The 24,660-nt window shown below is 46.9% G+C and overlaps 1 protein-coding gene across 2 annotated transcripts in view; it reads left to right on the top strand.

Moving 5' to 3' along the window:
- GPR141 (G protein-coupled receptor 141) overlaps nt 1-24,660 on the top strand; it is a 32,008-nt gene that overhangs the window by 2,377 nt on the left and 4,971 nt on the right. The window contains exon 1 of one of the 2 annotated variants that reach the window (XM_045197284.2): nt 20,401-20,887. The exons of the other annotated variant lie outside the window; for it this stretch is intronic. The gene's annotated coding sequence lies outside the window, so the exon portion shown is untranslated. Of the gene's footprint in view, nt 1-20,400; nt 20,888-24,660 lie in introns of those variants that run through there. 2 annotated transcript variants of the gene reach the window in all.

Raw genomic sequence — 24,660 nt, 5'->3', positions numbered from 1 at the left:
AGCACTTACTGCTCTGAGACCAGGGCGGAGGCTGCAGCAGCTGGGGCCTGAAGCGTAAACGGGAGGCTTTCCTGGACATTGCAAAAGTCAGATCTCATAGAATTCAGGGCACCGCTCTGCTCCCTGATACAGAATTTCATCCTGACCTCCACTGCCTGGCCAGCTGATGGTGTTCGTAAATGAGCACCATTCACGGGCCTTTCCTCACAGCTGCGTGGGGTAGGGAATGACTTGTGGTCCAGGCACACATCTCTTCTCTCTCTAGGGGTAATTTCCTTTTCTGAAAGACACAGCCAGTCTGCAATAGCTACTTTATGGTTTCTTCACATCTCTAGGGAAATTTAAATTGTAGGATTAAAAAAATGTAAGATGCATTCATCAAAACCTTACAAAGCTATCATATATCTATATCTATTATCTATCATCTATCTATCTATCTATCTATCTACCTATCTATCTGCCTAAAACATCCTTATTCAAAAGAGGGCCTCCCTCTCCTCCTCCCAGCACACCCCCCCACCTCCAAAGCTGTCAGGGAAGGAGCAACACGCTGTTCACGTTGGGGTGCTCTCACAGAGTGTAGTGTCCCTGTTCCCTAACCCCACTGGTTCAACTCTTCAGAGGCAGCGCTGAGGTCATGTCCCTGGACCACCTTAGGGGTTGAGGTTAGTCCCAGATGCACTCCAAAGACCAAAACCTGCACAAATGGAACCCCCAATACGTAATCCAGTTATGTTCATGGCTGCTTCTTTGGGCGCTGACAGGAAACTCAGTCCCCTCCCAAAGGATTTCCGACACTCCCTGGGCGTGGTTGTGGCATTCGGCAAATCCAAGACAGCAGGCACCTGTCACTGAGACCGCTGCCCTGAGAAGCAGCTGCAGGTCACCTTTGCACATGACTCTGGTGGCTTTACTCCAATCGGTGGACAGGGCCCCTCCGGTTCCCTCTCAAACACAACTAATTTGAATTTGTGACAGACTTTCTTGGGACTCACCTTTGGACCTTATGAATATTTTAGGTTTTACGGGCCACGCACTCTGTCGCGACCACTCTGCTCCTCAGCTGCAGTATGCAAGCAGCCACAGCATGTAAATGAGGAGGAGTCGCTGTGAGCAGATAAAAATGTCATTGACAAAAACAAGTGGGTGGCCCATGGGGCTGTCCTTTGCTGGCCTGTAGACTCCGTTGAAGGCTTGATGACAACGTATACTGTTACAGGGCTGTGGAGGGACACAAAGCGCTCAAAGATCCCCTGCTAGGGGCATGGGTCCTGCTTTATTAAAAAAAATATTGCTACTATGTATGAGGGTTGATATTAACTAGACTTGGTTGGAGTAGCCCTGGTTTGAGGCCACGCTGCGGAGCCCACTCACCATTCTTGAGCAGACATCTTCTCTCCTCCTGTCCATGTCCACAGACTCAGGCTTTTCCCTTCCTGTGCCGAACCTCTGGTAGAGGAGGCCCCAAATCAGTCCTCGTTATCACGGTCTGGAGGAGCAAGGCCCACCGGACAGAAATGTGGTCCAAGCTCTGAAGCATCTTCAACCCTCAGACGGGCACCAGTGGTCCACTGACAGGCCCACCCTGATTCTCCGCTCCTGACCAAAGGAGGCCATGCTGTAACCTGTAACGGCAAATTCTTTTCCTGTGTCTTTTTCCTAGAATTTGGGTGAAGTGTACACAACATAAAATTTACCTTTTCAACTATTTTTAAAGGTTCAAAAAACCTTGAACAGCCATCACCCACCGCCATCTCCAGAAATCTTGCGTCACCCCACACTGACGTGGCACCCCTGAAAGAGTCACCCCCCTGCCCCCAGCCCCTGGTCACCACTGTCTACTTTCTTTTTGACTTGTGACTGTTTTAGGTCCTTCATGTACACGGAACTGTACTATCTGCTCTTTTGTGTAAAGGCAAGTTCTTGCTTCTGTTCTCAGAGTCACAAAAAGTAAATGGCCTGTCTGTTCCGGTAGCCAGCTTCCTGTGGTTTGCAGATGTTGGGGTCTAGGCCGAGAACACCTGATGTACACCTTTCGTGAGTGTCCCGCACTGTTCGGCAACCTGCTTTCCCTCCGTGGTTGTATTAGGGCATCTCCTCTTCCCCTAACTGCGCACCACGCGTTATCTTCTCTGGACTCTTGTGACCCGTGCCTAGAATGCCACTGCCTCGTGTTTCTCCGTGGGATGCCTGGTCGTCAGGCCCAACACAATGACCGTGAGGTCTTTGGTCTGCACTGACACCGACAGATGGGACCCTTCTCCTCACTCTGCGTCACCTGGTGTGTCAGAAAACCACCCAGTCTTCCCCGCTGGGGAGTGTCTCTGTGTCCTCTCAGAGACCTCTTCACTCCGGGCCCTCTGGTCGCCCAGTGTGTGGAGGGTCCCCCCGCCCCCACGTCAGCGGGGTGTCCTACAATGTAACTCCGTTCTGATGCTACTTACCTGCAGACAGTGCCAGATCTCGCAGGTTAAGGACTCAGTCCTATGGGACTACACACTAGCAAGTAACTTTTCCTCAGGTTACCCACAACTTCTGTCCCATCTTTCTACAAATTGACTCTCTCCTGCAGTTTGGTTAATTTGCAAGACTGGCGCACAGAACTCGGGGAAACGCTTACTTATACTTACAGTTTATTAAAGGGTGCGATGTAGCATCCAGATGACCACACCGATCAAGAGTTGCTAGGGCAGGGTCTCGGAGGGTCATCAGTGCAGGAAATGGTCCCCGTGGAGTGGGGGTGCAGCAGCCTACCAGTGTAGATGTGTTTGCCACCCTGGGGCTCTTTGAACACCCTACCTTGTCATTTTATAGAGAGGCTCTGTCACGTAGGCAGGTTCTGTTACTCCACTGCCGTCCCCTCTTCCCTCTCTGGAGAATGGCGGGGGGTGGGGGCAGGGCTGAAAATGCCAAGCTTCTAACCATGGCTTGGTTTTTCTGGTGACCAGCCCCAGCCAGGAGCTATCCAGGAGCTCACCCAGAGTCCCTCAGAACAAAAGATGCTCCTAGTGCTCTGTCACTTAGGAACTTACGTGGATTTTAGGAGGAACTGGCTGCAGAGAACAATTACATGTAATCTTGCTACTTCATGACTGGTACTCTGGCACTCATGCAGGTCACTACACGTGGCCGGAGATTAATATTTTAGTGCCGTCTTATCTTCTCCCTGGGTTGCAATCTCTGCAGGGCTGTGACCAGGCCTAGCACAGGCTTTATTCTCTGCAAGGGACCAACTTAGAGAAGCTTTAGCTGGCATTTGAATGTGAAATGGTTGCCATATTCATTGATTCTTATTCTCTCTCTCTTGCCTCCCTCCCTCTCCCCCCTCCACTCCATATACAGTTTATGTACAATCTATCCTACAAACATCTGTACCGAGAGCAAAATTGTTAATTGACCTACTTTTGATCTCTTCCTATGAAGCAAATTTGGCATAAAACATTTCAGTTTCTCTTCATTGTAAATAGTAAAGATCATTATACCTATTTCACTTTATATATACAGAGAGAGAAAAAACTATTCAAAGATGTGTATGACCTCTGCTCTCCAGGAGGTAATAATGTAGTCGGAAAGACATGGTTTATACAAAACAAATGCAAAGCTCTTGAGTCATCATTTGCTCTTTGGGGAGATATTACAGAAAGAGTGGCTAGAAAATCTTTATTAGATTGCTGAAAAGGAAAAACAATGTTAAAACTCATTCACTGAATGATGGGATAGGTAGCTAGTTTTCTAGAACATCACTGTTAAGACTGATTAGAAAAAAAAATTAAAGCCTTTTATCAAGAATGCCAGTTGCTTCACAGAAGAACATGGGAACCGGATTAGGTTTGGGACCATTTTTCCTTTATATGCAAATGGTGAGATCGAGGCTTCAGGTCACCTGGATCCTCTTGCGGGTCAGGAGAGTGAGGCCTGTCTTGCTGAGTGCTCCCTGGCAGCCTCAGCGCTCAGGCTCGAGTGGCGTGAGTGACGTGGGCTCTGAGTGCTGCAGGGAGGTCAGAGGCTGTCTGTTAGCTGAGACCATGTGTGGCTGGAATCAGGAGGAACGCCGGGGCGTCTGACCCTCAGCAACATTCAGGCAGTGGCTGTCACGGTGGGTCTGTGTCTGACTCACTTGAGCTCCTTGCTGAGCGCACCCATATCAAGGTCTCCCCGTGGACTCTGGCCCAGGGGTCCGAGGTGGGGCTCTGGGCATCAGTGGTTTGGACCCATCTCCCTGGGTGGCTTGGAGGGCGTGTGGTTAGGTGGCTGGTGTTTCTCGGGCCATATTCCCAACCTGTGTTTCATGTGCTAGTAGCAGGGGTGCGCAGGGGTAGGAAAGCAGTACCGAAGACGGTCGGAGAGATGATGGGCACACCCTCGTCCCTGGACCCAGCACCGTGCAACACGCAGCAGAGACGCTGTCTCAGGGGAAGGCGGGGGTTTGATTCTTTATTAGCTAGACTTTCTGTGTAAGAAAAATGGCAAGTCTCTCAGCTGCTGGATACTTCTAAGTGACAAACACATCTGTCGTGCCCTAGACCTCCGTCAGCTCCAACAAGCCTCAGCTTCTAGTGCTGAGAATTGCGAAGATCGAAGAAATAAGCTATGAAGCATGCCCGGGACACAGTAGTATTCAGCAATTGGTGCCCTTCCTCCCGCCTCCCACTGTCGCATGCTTTTGGTTTTTATAATACCCACAAATAAAGCAAACCGAAACCATTCCCACCCCGCCGTCCCAGCTGGCAGTGACTTTGAGCCAGAGGCCACAGGGACACCTGTCGCTGTACACCTCGGGCTCATCTCTCGCTGTAGGCAGGGAGAGCCCCCAGCGTGGGGGGCCATGGGCCACCTCAGTAAGATGGTGTGAAGCAGTCTCTGACAGCCGTGTGGGCTTCGGAGGGGAGATTTAGAAGGGGGCCTGAGGAAGGAGGGGCAGTACCTGTACCGGACACTGTCGGAAGCAGATAGAATGTTATGTTTCAGTAAGGAAATGGCAATCCATCTGAACCAAGAAGAGGGCTGTTCAGTATTTCCTCGGTGGCCCAGGGGCCTTGTTCTCATCTGAGCTTAGGCAAGATGACACAGAGGCCTTGTTTCGTCCCACTTTGTCCAAGGGACCACCCCTGAGCTGTGCCTTTTCCCCATCCTCACTTCTGGGATGAAACAGAGAGCAGGGGAAAGTGGCCTTAATCTAAATGGAGAGACGGAGCGTTTGTCGAGCACTTACTGCAGCCAACGTCATGCTGGGCTTTAGTCGTCCGCTGGTCCCACAAAGATGTTATCTGCATACGGTGGGGTGAGGAGCCAGGTCCGCTTGCCTTCTGACTCATCAGGAAAGAGGATGTGATGAGAATCAACTTAGCTGCAAAGTGTATTTTGTTACAGTTTGAGTTTTGAGAAACTGGGCTTGGGGTGAACATGGAAGCCGTTGAGTTCCCCAGCCCTGGAAGGGCATTGCCCGTGCAGCCTCGTTCAGCCGAAAGCAGAGATTGCCTGCCACCCACCCCGTGTCAGACTGTCTCTGCTGGGGACTCGAGGGTGGAGAGACAGGGTGATGTTAGACTCTGAGCCTCGCTGACCACGCACTGCACCCCTGCTCCTGGTCAAAAGGCACTTTCTGTTAGAATCTCCCATTTTCCAGATGTGCAGGAAAAAACATAGGCATGTATGTATGGGTAACTGGTACATGTGTGTCGTAGGAGTTTATTTATAAAGTTGAATGTCACCCAAGGGTAGGTTTCTTGCAAAGGAAAACATTCATTTATTCTGTATACCCAGCTTCTACATATTTCTGTGGGCAGAGCCCACCAGGCAATATTCTCTCTCTGAGGAGAGTCCAACCTACGTTCTTCGTCCCCCCACCCCACCCCGGCCCCCTCAAAGCTTAGTTTAAGACCCACCCGCCCCAGGGAAACTCCGGCTAACCCAGTCTGGGCGCTGCATCCTTCCAGTCTGGCCGGGATCTGTCCCCTCAGCGCGTACTGCAAGCAGACGTGGACGCCGTGCGGCACAGAACCGTGGCTTTGCGGTGGGACGCTGCTCCAGTGAACCTACCCCGAGGAGCTCCATTCGAACACATAAGGGCAGTCTCTCCCGATTCACTTGCTGTTTCAAGCGTGAAAACAGGCCTCCCAGCACTGTGAATGCAACAGAGAGCATGGATGAGCCTCTACCCTGAGCCCCTTCCTTCTCCAGCCCGGGATTATAAACTGCTGTGGGGCACGATAGTATAATGAATATAACCAAGTAACAATTCAGAAAATGTTTGGAGGGGTGGTTGTGGGAGGTGTGGCGGGGAGACTTTTGATGAGCACTGTCGTGTCTCAGCTGAACCCCGCCACTGTTTTATGAACCCCCCGCACCTAGGGTTGCCAGACAGAAAGCAAAGGTACAGGGCTCCCAATGAAATGTGAATTTCAGATAAATAATGAATAATGTTTTTAGTATAAGTATGTCCCAAATATTAAAGGGATACTTAGGCATATTAAAAAGCTATTCGTTGTTTATCTGGATTTCAAATCTTAACTATGTATCCTGCATTTCACCTATGAGCTGTACACCCGACTCCTTAGTGCTCAGTTTTCACTGAGTGACGTTTCTGATTTGACAGAATTGGATCCACTGTCCTGCTCAGCCTCCTCTGAGCCCAGGTTACTTTTAACCTGGAGGTCACAATGCATGCAGCGGAGAGCTGTCCATAAAGATTACAGGCACAGGACGCAAAGGAATCCCCTGCCTTAGGGGCAGGGGTGGGCAGTTGCTCAGCACACAGTGGCCCAAGGTCGATTTCCTTTCTTCCCTGCGGCTCCTCCTTCCCCCAACCTTTCTGGGAAGAACTAGGTGCCACTTCCTTTTTCCTCACAGTGGACTCTACCTATTTCTATTACAGCATTTATTTTACTCACATAAGGCCTGTATTGTAATAGTGATGGTAAGAACATATCAATTCCTTCCTCCCTCCCTCCCGCCATTCTTCCATTTCTTCCTTTTCTTTTGAATGAATTGGACTTGTTTTTTCCCCTTCATTTCCTTCCCCCCCTCCTACTTTGGGATATATACATTTTATTTTATTTTATTTTATGTTATTTTATTTTATTTTACTTTTTTATTCTTTTAGTGCTTTCAAAGAAATGTGAACTTTCATATTTATTTAAGAACTCTGAAGTTAAGCAGTATCTTACTCTCTTCCCCAATAAGACACAGACCCTAGAACACATTGACAGGGAACCCCTACCTAGTTATACGCTGTTGTTGCCCAGTACGTGAGTATTGTCCTGTACTTTAGCCAAATAAATTAGATATTAGTGTTATATTGTTTCATACAAGATCTGTTTAGATTTACCCATATATTTACAGTATCATTGATGAACACTTTTTTCTTTGTTACTTAGACATTCCTTCTTGTAGAACACTCCTTTTTCTTTAAATATTTCTTCGACATGCTCTTTTAGCAAGGAATAATTGGTATAACTCCTTTCAGTTTTTGTTTGTGCACAAGGTCTTTAAAAGGTCTGTAACTCCCAAAAGATAATTAGGCCACATACACTTTGTAGGATGGTGGTTGTTTTTTACTCGTTGTTTTAAAGATAACACCCTACTGTATTATGGCCTCCACTGCCACTTTCAGGGGCCACCTGTCCGTATAAAAACATTTCTTTTTCAGTGATGTGTCTTCTCTAATGAGATGCCTTTAGCATCAACATCCCTTTTTTCTTTAGCTTTCGGCAGTTTCACTGTGCTGGGTCTAGGTGTGGATTTCTTTCTCTTTATCCTGCTTAAAATGTTTGGACCTTACCTAATCTGATGATTGGAATTTTTCATCAATGCTGGAAAACCCTCAGCCATCAACTCTCAGAAAATTGTCTTTACTTTGCTCCCTCTGTCGTGCATTGTGGAACAAATTTAACTTCCATGTCACTTTTATGATTTCCAGTTTCTTTTTTTTTTTTATACTCACCTGAGGACATTTTTCACTGCTTTGAGAGAAAGAGAGACAGAGCGATCATTGATGAGAGAGAGAAATATTGATTGGTTGCCTTCTCACATGCGCCCCGACCAGAAATCGTACCCACAACCTGGGTGTGTGCCCTGACCGGGATTGAACCCGCAACCTTTCACTTTGAGGGATGACACCCAACCGAGTCACACCGGCTAGGCCTGAGTCACTTACTTTGAATATACTCTTTTATTTCTTTAGATAATTACATTTGCATTGGCACATTGCTTCTGCCGGGTCCCCAGAAACCCTGGGCCATTTTGAAAACTGCTTGTGCTGATGCGTTGGGAGCACACTGAGGGAAGGGACGGAGCGAATTCTCTGACTCAGGAAACCTGATCTGAAATGACTGTGGGGTGAGGATCTGACCAATTCAAAACCTGAGGTTGAGAATTCAGTTTGAGATCGAGGCAGTGACTTTCGTCCTTAAGTGCCCATTGGAAATACATGGAGAGCATTATGAAATATGAAATCCTGGGCCCTTGCCCTGAAGTGGGAGCCCTGCATTGTCGTTTTTCAAAAGCTTCCCAGGAGATTTGACTATACAGCTGGCATAGATGCATCAACCGTAGAATCTTGAAGACACCTGAAACCACTCAGGTGTTCCAAATGGGGAGGGTTTGTTTAGCGCAGGAGATCAGAGGCTCAGCACCGCTAGAAGGGCCACTGAGGGCAGCTGCCGCTTTTCCTTTCCTCCTTTGGAAATCAGGAAGTACAGGAACGTCAGGAAGCCAGCCCTGAAGACTACAGCCTCTTCAGCTCCCAGGAGGGTGGTGCAGAGGAAGGCTGAGACTCTCCCGCAGGACCGTGTGTCTGCAAGCTGTTGACACAGGGAAAGTGACAGCTGCATTCAGTTTCACTTTCAGATTGGCACGGGGACACCTCTCTTACTGGGGGCAGCTCCCCCTAAACTCTGTGGCCAGGGAGTCTAGAGGATGCAGACAAGGGGGAAAATGGTCCGAGTCTGTCAAAAGATGAAGCATCACTGGTTTGGAATCAGTAAACTTCCAAACTTCAGAGTGCAGAGGGCCTTGGGCCTCGAGCCTCCAGCCTGTCAGTGTCTCTGAACAGCAGGGCTCTGTAAAACTGCTCATCCAGACCCCAGAAGAAGGCTTGGGATTAGCTGTCCCAGGGGAGGGGACTTTCTCAGTCCCCCAGAGCTCTGAAAATATCCTTTCTCCCTCTATGGTGCCTTTAACTTATCTGGCAGTGCTGAAGAACTCACAGATAAGGGCAAAAAGAGTCAATGAGAAGAATGTTAGAGAAATTAGAGGCTACGCTTTGCAGGGACTGTGCTAACTCTAACGCTGGTATTCCAGAGGACAGGTTGGAGGGTGGACGGTGCCGTGAGAGTGCACCTGTAAAAGTGGAAAGTGTGTTTCCTACCAAAGTTCATGCCTTTGTTCTTCATGCCATTGCTTCCTTATAAGCAAGTGACAGTGTGAATTTTGTAGGGCTTTTTTTTTTTTTTTCACATGAGTCATGATTGACCATCAACCCTTGCAGAGAGACTGGGCGTGGATGAAGAAAAATAAGAAAAGCCCCTTCTCAGATTGGTGACTCTCCTCCTGTCCCCTCTTTCGGAAAGTGACCAGACACCTGGTGTCTACATGGCTACTTCTTGGTCACTGCCATGGCCTCTTCCTCTTCCCCTTTTTCTTCTCTGCTTCCCCCAACCTTCTTTTCCTCTTTCTTTACTTTCTTCCTGTTAAAGGGGTTGGTAGTGGAACCAGGCGGAGATGCGGTCAGATCTGTGTGGGGTTTCTCGGGGCGGGGGGGTAACCTCAGCCTCTGTGCCCAGCGATGGGGGGTGGGGTGGGGATATCACCCTGAGACAGACAGCCACACCCTAAACCTCCCTGACCTTCTCCCTGTACAATGATATTGAGTGTTTACTGCTCCACGGATGCTCCTAACTGCTCCAAAGTGTCAGGCTTAGAGCCCAGACTTGCACGTGGTTAGTGCCTTCCTGTAGTATTATATGAACATTTTTACAACAGCCTGGCAGAGCAGGTAATCTTATTATCCCATTGTATAGATGAGGAAACTATAGGCTTAGAGAGATCAAATAATTGGCTCAAGTTCAAATAGCTGGTATCTAGGTCACGTGATAAGTGTCCATTGTGTTTGGGTTTTCCTGATTATAACGTGCTTAAAGACTTTAGACACAGCATTATAGTTTAAGAAGCACATTGGCAAACAAGAGTGTCCAGGGTCTGGCCAGATGAGGAAACTCATATTATTTACTTATTTTTAGAGAGGGGTAAGGAGGGGAGAGAGAGAGAGGGAGAGGGAGAGCAACATCAATGTGTGGTTGCCTCTTGTGTGCCCCACACTGGGGACCTGGCCCACAAGCCAGGCACGTGCCCTGACTGGGAATCGAATTGGTGACCCTTTGATTTCTAGGCCGATACTCAATCCCCTGAGCCACACCAGCCAGGGTGGATGTTGTACCACCTCTATCACCCCACCAATAATGAACATTTATGAAGTGTAATCTCTGTCAAGACCCAGGACATGTTTTATGTAGATTATCTGCCTGTAAGTAAAATACTCAGCACAACAATATTATGAAAGGTGTAACATCATAATCATCCCATTACAGAGGAGGAGAAGGAAGTAGGGAGGCATTAGTTAAATAACTTGCCCAAGGCGGCCCAGCTAGTAAACGATAAAGGCAGGACTCCTATAGGAGCCAAAGCTCTTATGTTCTGCTGGAAATCGTAGTTACAAGAAAAGATGGCAGGATACAGACGTTGAGAGGAAAGAGAGCAGATATGAGTATTCAGCTGATGAAGAAACATTACTTAGGAAAAACACTCACATTGCTAAGCTCGTAAGACCAGAACTATAACTACGGTGGGGTTGTTACAGGGAGGCAGATTTCTGTTCAACATAATAAAGAACTTTCCATCAATGATTTTTGTCTGACAATACCAGAGACTGCCTTGCAGAATGAGAGTCTGAATTCTGCATATGGTGCTGGAAGTGTCTGGATGCAAAATGAATTTCCTAAATTGAAAAGCACTTTGAAGTACGATGACCTCTTAGATAATATATGACCTCTACGATGTTTGGATCTGGCAATTAGCTCATTTAGAGTGCCCCAGCTGCCCAGAAGACTTAAGGAGATCAGTTTGTAAGTAACCACATAGAAGCAAGACCAGGGAGATGGTGGCCCCCAGGTAAAGAACTAAGTTAGTCGTGGAACCGAGCTCTGAGTCTAACCTCCGATTCTGTCAGTATGCTTTTCAGACTGCCTCCCGATGAAGCACTTGGCAAAACAGCTGGCCCCGTGCAGCCTGTGTCCCAGTGAGGCAGAGCGCTGGTGTTCTCCTGACTGTGCTTTTGTACTAGGGAGGCACATTGCTTCCTCCCGGGTTGAATGCGGGCGCTGAGGGTGTAGTAACAAGGGAGGGGCTGCTTGCAGGGAGGAGGGAAAACTGAACCTGGAACAGGACCCGGGGAGGGAGCAATGATGGGATGTCTGAGAGAAAGGCAGCGCTTGCAGGCAGGGTCCCTGGCCTCCTGGGACAAGGCAGGTAGGCCACTTCAGGAAACTGGTGACGGGGGACAGGGAGACTTACTGAGGGTACTGAGCCCCTGCGGGCAGGGTCCTTTCCTCGCATAACCATTGGCCTCATGGTGCTAGAGCAGCAACGAGATGTCAGAGCCCAAACGCCTGCTTAGAGCATCGGGTGACAAACGTGATAATTACTACTGGCTGCCACTTCTGCAGCACGTCACAGATGGCGGTGCACGTTCAGGCACGGCGTCTCATCCAACATGTCACCTGCGAAGGAGCTGGTGACCTTAAAGGCTCCTGAAGATTTATACGTATGTAGTGTCTCCTTTATCCCCCAAATGGCCTGGACACGGAGGTGTTAGAGACTGTAGTTTGAGCTGAGCCAAGGGGAACTGTGTGTAGGCACAACCCGTAGCACCAGTCTGGGTGTATCTGAGGCTATTGTTTTGTCACTGAAGTTGTTGTGGTCAGGCAGCCGACCAACACAGGGCCTGGTGCATGGCGGAAGAAAACATTAGAAGGACTAAGAGTTTAAAAATATTTTTATGACTATGAAAACAGCAGAGGATTTGGAAAGCATGGAAAAAGTATACAGAAAGAAAGAAAATCAGGATCCGACCGCCCGAAGCAACCCATCTTAGAAGTTTGAGGTAGTCACTTTCACTAACTACATTTATGCGTATTTATGGTAGAGATCGTAGTGTACAAACAGTCTCCTTTATCACAGGGATTTTCTACTTTATTTACTATTTCTTCCAAAGCATTATTTTAGCGGCGTAGTAGGTCATGTGGACGCAGCGTAACTAACTTACTGTGAGCAAGTCCCGGTGCCTCTAGTGTGTATATTTTGTACACATAGCTGGTGTTGCTCTTAGTGATTCCTAGAGGAGGAGTTACTGCCTCAGAGAGCACAGCTGCCACCTGTGAACTAACCGTACATTATTGCTCAATCGATACCTGGAACCGTGGGCCCCATTTCAACTCTGATGAACAATGTCCCCTCATCTTTGCCAGCACCAAAGACTGTCGCAATATTTTACGTCCCTCGTTTTAAAGATGAAAAAGATCTTATTGTTATTTTAATTTTCACTGATTTGAAAACCATTGATATTAAGGTCACCTTCCCCTGTGAACGTAAGTCACTCCAGGCACCGATGAAAGAGGCATCTCTGAAGGGCAGTCTTGGACTCTGTGTTCCCTGCCAAGGGTACAGGTCAGGCAATCGCAGGGTGAAGACCAGGGTTCTCAGTGGGCTCGGGAAGCACTTCAGGGCTGGGGAGATGTGGGCAGTGGATGCAGGAGCTGCAGCGCGGTTGCAGGGACTCAAGTGTGTCTGCTGCTCATCAGTTTTGGCCCCTCGTCTTCCACGTGGAAGATTTGTTATTGCGTGAACAGTCTTTGAACGCTTGTTGTGTGCCCAGCATGTGGCACTCAGCGTTCTCTCAGCTTTGGTTTCTCAGTGTGGATTCTGTGCCCCAAAGCCTGAGCAGAGGGACGAGCATGCTTGGTGAGGTGGAGGGTGCTCCACCGGCAACCTTTCCTTTGGAAGCACTGAATGTAATCATACGTGGAAATATATCTTTCCCCATTGCTTGTCTTTTTTGGGGGGGAATATGTTCCGCCTTTAGTCTTTTCATATTACTAATGAGAAGTGCCATTATGGAAAACTTGAACTACACAGCATGATGGGGAGCAAGACGCACCCTCCCCCCCCCCCGCCCCCCCGGCCCCATTACCCAGCTACACCCAGCTACAGCGACTCGCCTCACGGCCACTCTGGTTTGATTTATCCCACCTCCTCCAAGCCTCCAGAATTGAATCGTTTTGAATAAAACTCCAGATGTAGCATCATTTTATCCATAAATATTTTGATATGTATCTTTCAAAGATAAGGAGTCTTCAAAAACATAACTATAATACTATTTTCTTAGTATTCTTTAATATCACCAAATAGCCACTTAGTGCTCAAATTATGATTGCCTCATAATATTTTTTTCAGTTGGTTTCTTGAGTGGGGTTCCAAGCAAAGCTAAACAGTATTTCTGTTGATTTGTTTATTACATCTTTTAAAATCTTGAAATGTCCCCTCTCCCTCACTTGTGTTTCCCCAGCGGGTGGCTCTGGCTTCCTTCAGTCGGTCGGGCGTTGTGTATGACACCCACAGCGTGGGCGCTGGGGATGCTTGCTGTCGCTGTGGTGACTGGCAGTTCTTGGCGGAAGGAGGAAGCAATGGGGAGGTGTTTTTGTTCTGCCTGCACTATATTTCCAGACTCTTTCCTTACATATATAACAGGGTGTATGTTTCTTTCTGAGTCTCAGAAGTCCATACCTGCTCAGTCAAATATTCAGCGTGTTCATTATAACTAATGGTCCCCAGATTCTTTAGGGTGAGAATAGGCATGGCTCTCCCCATGTGGCCTGGCTCTCAAAATTCTCCTTTCTACCCTGCAACACCCACAAATCAGCATGAGGGAAAAAATGCATGGGGAGAGACTAAAACGGTTTGGGGTAACATAACAGTGACAGCACTTCAAGGCTCTGCTGAGATATCCCAAGCTGAGCTCTTCATTTTGTAGACAGATACGCCAAGGACAGAAGGACAGAGAGGTGATGTGCTCAAGGTTATCTAAACCACTAATTCTCAGCTGTTCATATGGCCCCTCATCATTTGGAGAACTTGTTAAAACATGGCTGAGCCTCACCCCAGAGATTCTGGTGCCACCGATCTGGGCGGGGCCCAAGGGGGTGTTGATGCTATCAATGTACTGGCTGACCTTGAGAGGCGCTGGGCTAGACATGTCCCGATAAACAACCCAGGTGAGCATCTTCTGGCCACAGCCCTTGTGAAGCTCAGATGAACTCGCTTGGAGCTGCCTGGGAGTCAGTGCTGGGACGGGCAAGTCAAGGGGTGCAGGCGGGTTACCTGCCTCACGCCACTGAGGCAGAAGACTGGCTACCTCCCCGAATCTCCACAGTGTCTTCCGATTTTCCTAACAGGCTAATTCCTTTAAGTTAATTCCTCCTTTTAAAAATCAGGCCTAAAAAATAAAATCCTCCCTCTGTTGACACATTTAAGCCGCTGGTCTCAATTTAAGCCCGTTGCAAACACCACCAGGAAATTGATGTCAGTCTCAAAACAGTAGGTAATTCCTCTGAAATCCCACAGCTTCTCCCTGGATCCCCCTTTAGCCCTAAATCCTTCTTACAGGGTGTGAGCAGATCTTTCACAGAGTGTGTTCTAGCAGGTAGGTATTCCAGAGAGGCAAATTTTCAACTCCAGATAGAAGAGGTGAATCCAAACCCTGTTTCCCCTGGGTACCAGCCCCAGGGTTTCACTAAGCACAGCCAGAGTATCAGAGGTTAGGAACCTCAGACCTCTGTGTATGTTAAAAATAGGGGACGGAAACCTGAACAGGCAGGTAATGCCTTCACTTCCTGACAGCTAAGGAACCTCGGTCCAAGAGCCACCTGCAGGACAGGAAAGTATCTAGAGCAGGGGTCCCCAACTCGGTTGGGCCTTGGCCTGGAACTGGGCCGCACAGCAGGAGGTGAGTGGCGGCAGTGAGTGAAGCTTCATCTGTAGGGTTTTCTGCAGTGACCACAACCAAACTGAGATTATGGAGTAGACCAGCCATAAGGGACCCACTTCAGGCATCACTGTCTCCCATCACCCCCAGAGGGGACCGTCTAGTTGCAGGGAAATTAGCTCAGGGCTCCCACTGATATGCATTATGGTGAGCTGTACAATTATTTCATTATATATTACAATGTAGTACTAATAGAAATAAAGTGCACAATAAATGTAACACGCTTGAGTCTTCCTGAAACCGCCAATGCCCCCACCCCACCCTGGTCCGTGGAAAAATTGTCTTCCATGAAACCAGTCCCTGGTGCTAAAAAGGTTGGGGACTGTGATCTAGAGGCTTTGCAAGTCTCCCCTGAGATACATGTTCTTCATCCCCTGTCTCTTACTTGCTAAGCAGTAAAATCTGAGAATCCAAAGGGCAGGTCCCAGGGAGACAGAACCTGTCCCAGGGAGACAGAACCTGTCCCAGAGAGAAGCCCCAAAGAAAGTAGGGGCAGCGGCATTACTGAGAGACTGGGGCACAGGCTGGCCTTTGGGACACAAGGAAGAAGGAGTGATTGAGTTCTCAGTTCTGGTCCCTTGAACTCAGGGACTTGCTCACCTCCACATCCCCGGGGCTCACCCTACTAGGCACACGGTGAAGGGAGAGGACCCCAGTGTTCCTGCTGGTGGTTCAGGGACTCAGGGTGCTCGAGGGTGGGCCTGTGGTAAGCGGTCGGACAGGTGTCCATGAAAGAATCAGAGACGAAGAGGGTAATATGGTGATCACTTTTGCCTGTTTATGGTTGCTTTTGTCTGTACTGTAGAAGCTAGACTGCTGTCCACTCCTCACGTCACCTTTCTCTGCTTCTGCAGATAACGTGTCAGGTCGTGAGTCAAAAGCCACTTCTCTCTAGAGCGAAGCTGACACCCGAAAGCCGGCTAGCCATGGCTGCCTTCCTGGTGCTGTGGGGGCCGCAGCAGGGGCACCATGAGTAAACTCTGCTATTTGAAATGGGGGCGTCTCCTCGGTCATCTTAACTGTCTCCCCTAATCTGCGAAGGCTGAGATATGGAGCGTAGCCGATGTGAATTTGAAAACGTCCTCACAGATCTACTTGGTTCTGACGTTACAGACCCAGAGGTTCGGCCAAGCCTTCTCCTGGTGATTATTCAAACACCAGAATTATAGCCACCTGTATCCACAACAGGTTACCATGAACGGGGTGGCTTCACACGGCAGAAATGGATTGTCTCCCGGTTCTGGAGGCTGGAAGTCCAAGATCGAGGTTCCGGCGGGGCCTGCTCCCTCTGAAGGCTGTAAGGGAGGAAATTCCCTTGTCTCCTCCAGGTTCTCGGTGGCTCCAGGCAGTCCTTGGTTTGTGGCTGAGTGACTCCAGTCTCTGCCTCTGTCTTCACATGGTTTTGTCCTTCTTTCTCTGTGTGCGCCTTTTTAAAGGACAGTTGTCATTGGATTTAGGGCCCACTTGGAAAACCCACGATGCTCTCATCTGGAGATCCCTAATTTAATTGTGCCTGCAAAGATTCTTTTTCCACATAACAACACATTCATAGGTTTCTGGGATTAAGAATTGGACATACCTCTTTGGAGGCTGGCCACCATTCCACCCCACTACACCACTGTACTCAGAGAATATGGGAAAGGTGAGGAATTTCTGCTCTCATTGTATACAGCGGTTGTGGCTGTAAGTAGACACATGTAGAATACCAACACCAATACTAGCATGTGGTCTGAGATGAAAGAACATCGTCCGGGGGAAGATATTTAAGCCAAGTCAATGGCATCAGTTTGCAATCTCTAGTAAATACCTTTCCCTCTGCTCAGTCTTGGAACTTCAAGGTCCAAGTTCTTTTTGAGTATTCTATTTTAAATCTCTTCAGGGCTGAGCTTAATTCTCTGGCCAGAATCAAGGGAGGCCACTGGTATTGGTATTTGGTAGCTTTAAAGAGCTGAAGGGTCGACCAGAAGACTAGAAAAAAATGCCTTCGTGTGCTTGGTAATCAGAACTTTCACAAGGTCATTCTGTTGTCTAAGCCTAAGGGGGAGTCTAGGTGAGCTCAGTGATGGAGTAATATGACTGCAAGAGCCAGGTCTTTGTTAAGCTGTAAAACCTTAGAATCGGTCCTCTTATTTGACTGTCGGGTTCAGTGATGAGGTTTGCTGTGTGGCAATCTGCCAAGAAGTTTTCCGATTCGTGCTGGATACCTGGTGCCTCTTCCTACGTCCACCATTAGGGGTTAGTTCCTCCTTCTGTCCATTTTAACTACTAACACAGACCTCACCCTGGGTTCAATAATGGGCAAACCGGTCCTCACCTCCCTGGGTAGAGGACCAGATGCTCCCAGAAACTGAGTTCCTCTCTTCAAGTATACTGAACCTTAGTCACTGCCACACATATCTGAGAATCACAAGTCACTGAAGAGGGACTAAATTATGTAATCTTAGCATTTGCCTTGGCACAGGTAAAAGGGGCAGTTCAGAGGCAGCTGGGTAGCCAATAAAAACCCAAGTGGCTGAGAATCACTATATTTTGCCGTGTATGATGTACTGCTCCTGTGTATAATGCACTCCCACATTTTTGGCCCAAACTTTCAGGAAAAGAAACTTTTGTTTTAACTTTTTAATTCAATTAATTATTTAATTATATTTAGAAACAAAACCAATGATCATATTCCAGGGTATTATTTTGCATACAGATATCATTATTGCTTTCTATAGAGTTATACTTTTAATGCATAAGCATAAATAAAAGAATTAAAAACATTTATATAGATACGGAATTAGTACTACCCATGTATAATGTGCATCCTTATTTTTCCCTCAGAAATCTGGGCAAAAAAATGCACATTATACACAGCGAAATACTGTAGATGGGAAACAGCGGCACTTCCTGCTAGTCTGGATATTTCTACAGGAAACTACTTCGGCTGCTGTGGGACAGGGCAGGGCATGAACTTGAAAGGAAGGGGTGAGGGAATAAGAGCATAAGGCGCAGCTTGGACCCTCCAGGGACTGCATTAGAAGTAAAGCAAGGATGAAGGGAAGAGGGAGCAGCCCCGAGAAATGGGCTGGCAGGAAAAACAGGAAGTAGGCCCTAGAGAACATCAATGCCAGGCTGGAACCAATATTGCAGGGGCTGGCTGGTCCTGGGAGGGCAATGATCAGAAGGGCACATCTAAATTAATGTGAGGGCATGGAGTGAAGGCAGGAGTGCCAGAGCAAGGGAAGATGGATAGGGTGCAGGGAGGCCCCAAGACCCAGAAGGCACTGGGAAGTAAACCAGGGACCAGGCAAAAAGCAGTCAGGAAAGGCATGGCATGACCCAAGCTAGGCACTCCTGGGTGAGGGCTGTGCCCCAGCTGCTCATCCAGGTATCCCTGGGCACAGGGCAGCGGGCACTTACAGAGAACAGCCCCGGGCGCCCATCGATGGCTAGACATTGATCTATTGGGGTTGAGCAGCTGGTCAGGAGCCACCCTAACAATCTCTCAGTGTGATTTCCAGTCTCAGAAAAGGGGGGTTAAGGATTTATAGTTCAAAAAGTGAAAAGGGATTAAGAAGAGGGCCCAGGACTTTACCTCATGGACAAATTAAATTTTGGTAATCGAATTTTAATGCAATTTTTAAAAAATATATTACAATCTGATGAGTTGCTTCTCAAATATCTATTGGCTTTAAAGATTACACAGTGGGCTGATTGGAATGACCTCTCCAAGTCTCCTGCTAGTAGTATTCACATTAACTGCCTTTAAACACCCCAGTAACTGGTCATAGTGATTTGAACAAATGCCGAGGAGACGCAAGGACCAGCTCGTGCAGGAGAATCCCCAGCTCGGAGCAGAGCAGGGATGCCGCAGGGATGGAGTGGCGCCCTCTTTCTTGGAGGGGGGGACTTCTGCGCTGTGGCAACCCTGGGAGACAGCACTCAACGTTCGGTTTCAGTGCTGCCCCTGGTTGGCTGAGCCAGCATGGGAAAGCGGCTTACCTTTCCTGAGCCTCCGTTTCTTCACCTGGTATTTGGGATACAAACACCTCCATCCTAGACTTCTTGGGAGGACCGTAAGTAATGTCTGTAACACTTCCACCATTGCCCCAGAAACCAAGGAAGCACTCAGGACAGGGCAGCTGTTGTGACCTACAAATAAGGTAGAAGAGATGCACTTAGGGCTGATGACTGAGTGGAAACCCAGAGGCCCCTGGGGCTGAAGGCTGGAGTGGGGTGGGCTTCGGCCAACTTCCCTGGCTCACATCTCAGCAGCTTTGACTTGGGTAGGGGTTTATTGCTCTGAGTAAGCTTATATTTGACATTCACCCTGGAGGCGTGGTGCCTTCCAACCACAGATGTTGGCTAATTCTCAAATGAAATGCCATCTTTCTCTTCGTGACGTCCTGAAAGTCATTCTCCATTCCTGGTCCTCTCCGGGTGTTCCGTGGGCCGTGGCAGCTTGACGTGTTGGCAGATTATATTGGGCTCCAAGAAGGAGGTCAGTGACTTTTCCAGAGCTCTATGCCGATGTGGAGGGAAGACATGGTTTGAACAGAAGAATACCGATAGGACTTCTGGAGGAGTTTCTGTTCATTGTTGGCTTCGTTTGCTGAGGACCGAGAGTAGGGTATAGGTTTAAAGGGGAAATACGTCCCTTGAGGGTAGTATTTTACCTATAGCCCCTGGTTTTGCTCATTTCAGATTCTGCCTAGAATATCAGTGAGTAAAGATTACTGGATGATTGGAGTCATTTGGATAAAGTACTAAAAACAAGCTGCTTGATAGGAATAGCTTAAATCAGAAAGCAGGAATGGAATTCGCACTTGCAATAAATCTTTTGTGTCTGTCACCAACCTGGCTGTGTAAATCTGGATACACAAGTGTATCATGTCATATGGACATTCTTTTCTAAGGTGCCATCTTCAGAAAATAATCCAAAATGTGTGAAATGCTTAATTTATAAAAATGTTTATCATAGAGTTATTTATAGCAACGGTAACTTAGAAACACCTTATTGCCAAAAATTTGGTTAAATAACATTGAAGATGTCCATTTGGTGGGGTGTTATGTAGTCATTTAAAAGTAGGGAAGCTTTAAGACAAAGTACTTTAATATATTACTAGTGAAAATTATGGGCTGAAAATTGAGGTGGGAGGTGATTATAACCATCTCACTAACGTAGATGCATAGAAAAACGCTACTAGAACATAAACCGAAATATTTAAAAGAGTGAACAAATTGTTTAATTTTTCTGCAGTTTCTTTAACGTAGTTGCCTTTATTTTTGTAATAAAACAAACAAACAAAAAAAACAAACACTGAGAAACGAGAAGGAAATGAAATCATGGTAGTTATTATGATAAAAACGGTGATAATGAAAAACAAGATGAACATTTGGATAAACGCAAGAAATGGTCACAAGGGTGTGAAAAGGAAGAAACCCTGCCTGTGACACTCAGTGAAACACACCCTGCACCAACCACGTGAGATGGAAGTGTGAAAAACCGCTTTAGTGGGTGATACCCTCTCCTTCATTACATTTCACTCAGTTCTACACGGGGCTGTAGGAAGCTTAGAGGCGACAAAGTTACTGGAGTCGCTGAATGCCAAGTCTTGTCTCTCTGAAGCCCTCCTCCCCTCCCGGTTCCCTGACGTGTTCTGTGCCGTCTTCTGGGGCCCAGAGGATTAAGGAGGCCAGATTGTAAGGGCGGCAAGGAACCATGGTAGCCCTGGGCCCTCAGGAATCTCCGACTCCCAGACCGCAGACTTGATGTTTCCTGAGAAGACAGCTCAATTCTTGGGTAACAAGGTATTTCTTTGAAGCAAGATTTCTTTTCTAGTAAGGAAATGGGGACAGATGTGAAGATCAAAATTCACAGCACATTGTAATACTTATAGACCTACAGATCTGTGCAAAGCTCTCCCCTAGCATGGGAAGAATCCACAGGCTGCTCCTTATTGGAGAAAGCAGGTGGTAAATAGTGTGCCGAGGTGGCTTCTGCGAGCGGTGTGGCTCTCGCTCTGAAGGAACACGTCTCTGAGTTTCAATTTCTTGGGGCCCCAACTTCAGCTTTCACTTCCCTTATTGGTTACCAGAAGCTATAAGTTAGGGACAGTGTCCAACTCCCCAAATGACTGCAGAAATAAAAGCTTGAAGCCAGAAAGCTGTTGTTGGCTCGAACTGAATTTTTTGATTAGTGGGGCTGCAGATCTAACTTTCCTTGAAACCATGTCAGCAAGCAGTACAAATACGGGGTTGGGGGGGGGGAGGGGGCTTTTTTATATGTTAGCTGGGCATATGATTCTCTTAAATGGATTTCTTTTTTGTTTCAACTGACATTTCTGTTTTGCTATTTTCCACACTGCTGCTGTTATTTTCAATTTTTTTTCTTTAGCTACCTTGAACCAGTCTTTTTTGTGAAGCTGTCATTCCAGGGCCTTTTCCAAAAGTATTTTGGGTAACGTGCTGCTCAGTTTTTCTGGAGTGACTAAAGTGAATGATCCTATTTGTTTTCAGCAAACATAATGGAATATAATATGCTCTAAGGATATCCCAAAGGCAGGGAAGCCATTTGTCCAACAACCACCTTTGCTCGTTGTTCTGCCTCTTCTAGCCCTGGCTGGATGCTCCTCCTGGCTCCCAACTGGTCCCTGAACAGGGATACATGGGGTGGGCTTAAAGTATGGCTCCACTTTAAGGAGCTGAGGAGCTGGCTGTTACCTCTCCGGGCCCCTGGAGTAGTAGGGGACAGTTATGGCAGGAACACTGAGCTGAGTTCTGAAACTCTGAACTCTGAAACCCCTGAGGGCCTTTGTGTGACTTGGTGAAGGTGCTTGCGTGGGGGAGGGGGCAGCGTCTTCCTAGTGGAAATGGCATGTCGGACCCAACGATCTCTAGGCTTCCCTCTAAGGGTAAAGTTCTGTGATTCTGCCTTCTGACCCCGGCACAGGTGCTCCGCTGGCCCTGGGGATGCAGCGGTGGGTTAGACAGCTTTTGTGGCCTTCATTTCTGGGGGGAAGGGTGAATCTGGAGGGGGTGGGGAAGTGAGATGAGGCTGGTAAGTTCTATGGAGAAAATGACGGGGCTATGGCTGGTCTCTCAAGTGGGATGGCCAGGAGGGGGCATTTGCCTGCAGATCTGTCTGTTCCGTGCACAGCAGGAGGAAGTGAATCCAGGGATGGAGTGGGAAGCAGAGAGGAATGAAGAACAGGGTCAGCGGGACAGGACTTTTATCCCGAGTCTGGCTAGGTCACCCAGAGCTCCCAGCAACAGGCACAATGGCCAGTCGGCTGACCAGTGGCTGTGAGTCATACTTCACTACTCTGCTCCCAGCGTGAATGCAGCACTTGGCCCCACTGATTACCCTCTGTCTTAATCCTTCACTTTTACCTAACGGTTCTCTCTCTTCTTCCTCATCATCAGAAGCTCAGTTCAGAGAGTTTTTTCCTTTCCCACTATTTAAATATTGGTTTTATTGAGATATAATCCACATACCGTAACATTTGCTGTTTTATAGCATATATTCAATCATTTTTAGTATATTCACAGAGTTGTGTACAATTTCTCTTGTTTGTACATGGATGAACAAAACAAATAGTTTATGTTGATTATGATTTCAGATATGTCTGGATTTTCTGCTTCCCTTTCAAATTTGTCTATTTACCATGTTTTCTTGTTTCTTTTTATTTGTTTCCCTTCCTACCTTTGCTTGATTCACTGGGCTTTCTGTATTTCCTTTTTCCTTCTTATCATTTGTAACCAAGACAAGCTCCTATTCACCCAGTTACCATTCTTGAATGTTCATCAAGAGTTTAAAATCATATTTTTTTGTTACTCTACAGTTAAACAGTATCTCCCCAATGAGATGAAAATCTTAACATCCAAATTCTCTGTTTATGTTTGTTAAACCCATTGGGTATTGTATTCTTGTGAGCTCATTTAATTCTGTTTCACTTGTATTTCGGTTTGCCACTCTATCTTTGGTACCCCATATATCCTTTTTCATTTTTCCAGAATGCACACCGATAATTCGTGGAGGACCTGAGAGAGAACAACCTCCTGTGTACTCATATGTCAGAAAATGACTTTCTTCTTGTCTCCCTCTGGAAAGCTAGTTTGGTTGAAAATAGAATTCTAAATTCAAAATCGTCTTTCAAAACCATTAAGATCTTTTCCCCGGCATTCAAATGCCAAAAGTCTGATGCTAACTTATTCCTAATTCTTTTATAGATAATCTGTTTGGTTTTCTCTCTAGGAGAACTTTAAGGATGTTTGCTTTCGTTCATGCAACAATTATTTATTAAGAAGCTATTAAGTGCAAAGCACTGTTTCAGGTATTCAAAGTAAAAAGACGAGCAAAACAGAGTCCCTTGTCCTTTAGGAGCTTGAGTCCCAGTGGAAGGGGCAAGGAGACACACAGACAGGGAGGACCGCCTGCGGTGTATCCATGGTGAATGCTGTGGAGAGTAATGGGAAGTGCTGAGAGGACGGGGTGCGCTGGGAGGAAGTGACTCAGGGTGGGTGCTGTAGATAAGCAGGCCAGGCAAGGAATGACTGACATGACCTTTAGCCACAGATGTGAAGGAGCTGAAGGACACTCCTGAAGGGGAGACTTCCTGTGCAAAGGCCCTGAGGTGGGAGCCCACCACGGATATTTGAGGGAAAGCAAAGAGTTAATTATGTTTTGTTGGAATATGCCAATGAAAGGGAGAGTTGTGGGAGATAAGATCAAAGAGATAACAACATTTACATTAATTGTAAAAGCTTCATTAATTCTGCCCTGGTCAGTCTCTTGTGGAAGGAGAAGCATAGTTGAGAATTTATGGTCAGCCTTTTTTAGTAATCTTTTTCCTAACTGTCTCTTGCTTCCCTATGAAATTCTAATACCACTGATAGGCTGTATGTCTGTTTACATGGTGTATGTATATATGTGTGTTTTATACATAAAAAGTAAAATTTGTCACACCTCAAGAACAAACTTTTGACCACTTGGGGGCGATATTGAGAATACATGGTTTAGTAAGATGCTTTTGCCATTCATTGGTATTGCATGTTATCAGATGGTTCATTTTAATTGTTGGGTAATTTTGATTGTATAAAGAGATATTCAAGAAGTGCATAAGAATAATTGCCAATGTGTTACAAAGGTCAGGTACTAAGTGCATACTGTAACTACTGTTCTTTCTTAACTGTGACCCTCAGTTTCGCTGGTGTCAGTAAACAGACCTGTAATCACACAATTGTTCAAGTCAGAAATCTGGGCGTAATTGAGACACTTCTTTCCCCTCGTTTCCCCACATCCAGTCCACCAAGCCCTGTCCATGTCACCTCCACATAACTTCTTGAATCAGGTCTCAAGCAATCAGATTTTGCCATAATGCAGAACATTCTAAACTTGTAAGGATTTTCATCCTTTTCTTTAAAAAAAAAAAAAAAAGGAATTTAAATTAGAAGATGAAATGACTCAATTAGTGTAATCAAAAGAAATTAAAAGATTACCAATTTTTTCATTTAGTAAATAACAAATTAGAGTGTAGATAATGAGTTAGAAGGTACTAAGACTATTTAGAGAAAGAATATTC

The sequence above is a fragment of the Desmodus rotundus genome, chromosome 6 (assembly GCF_022682495.2).
Source record: "Desmodus rotundus isolate HL8 chromosome 6, HLdesRot8A.1, whole genome shotgun sequence".
Lineage (NCBI taxonomy): Eukaryota > Metazoa > Chordata > Mammalia > Chiroptera > Phyllostomidae > Desmodus > Desmodus rotundus.
Note: the sequence above shows the minus strand (reverse complement) of the source record. Positions and strands in the feature narration are given on the sequence as shown.